The 701-nt window shown below is 37.5% G+C and overlaps 1 protein-coding gene across 1 annotated transcript in view; it reads left to right on the top strand.

Moving 5' to 3' along the window:
* Positions 1 to 361: 361 nt before the first annotated feature.
* Positions 362 to 701, top strand: part of LOC143292638 (uncharacterized) — a 19,253-nt gene continuing 18,913 nt past the window's right edge. Inside the window, exon 1 of the mRNA XM_076603123.1 lies at positions 362 to 424. The gene's annotated coding sequence lies outside the window, so the exon portion shown is untranslated. The remainder of the gene's footprint in view (positions 425 to 701) is intronic.

The following is a 701-nucleotide window of genomic DNA, read 5'->3' as shown; positions in this document are numbered from 1 at the left end:
GAAGAAAAAGAGAAATATGTCTAAACAGCACAAAAAGTGACAGAAAAACTTATCAAGACAGGCAGTTTAACATGAAAATAACCATAATTATCTAGGCTGTTAGAAATCATCATATACAATGATTAAAGGCAAAATAGTCACTCTTCTTACAGAGATACTTTTTGTTATGTGAAAGATAGAAAGAGAAATAAGTGAGTGCAGTTCCTCTTTATCAAATGTTTCATAGTCTCAGACAGGCGGACGGGCAGTTAGAGGGAAAGTCACAACGTAAGTATTTAGATAGTTTTAACACACAGTTATCTCCAACGAAATCTAAAAATAAATCGACAGCCACGTGATCGAAATACATCCTTGTCCGGCCTATCCAATCCAACACCAAGATCATCGACACCGACATATCAGTGTCTTTGCCAAGATTTCGCAGGTAGTACTGATCATTTGTTTTTCTCGGAGACATGGCACTATTTTTCCACACCCTTAACACTGTGTTAACATGGTTTCCATTCACACGTTAATGATGTGTCACTCATAAACATGGGTGCTGTGAAATGCAACATGTTGGCCGTCAGAGTACTTTTAATCTGTCTCAGTACAGACCGAAACTGACCTAGTTTTTCGTAAATTAGAACCAACACCAGTTACGGTTTTCAGATCAACAGATAGATCTGGAGATCAATGTCTTGATGTGATCACTAATGTGA

This window comes from Babylonia areolata, chromosome 18, assembly GCF_041734735.1.
Source record: "Babylonia areolata isolate BAREFJ2019XMU chromosome 18, ASM4173473v1, whole genome shotgun sequence".
NCBI classification, from domain to species: Eukaryota; Metazoa; Mollusca; class Gastropoda; order Neogastropoda; family Buccinidae; genus Babylonia; species Babylonia areolata.
Note: the sequence above shows the minus strand (reverse complement) of the source record. Positions and strands in the feature narration are given on the sequence as shown.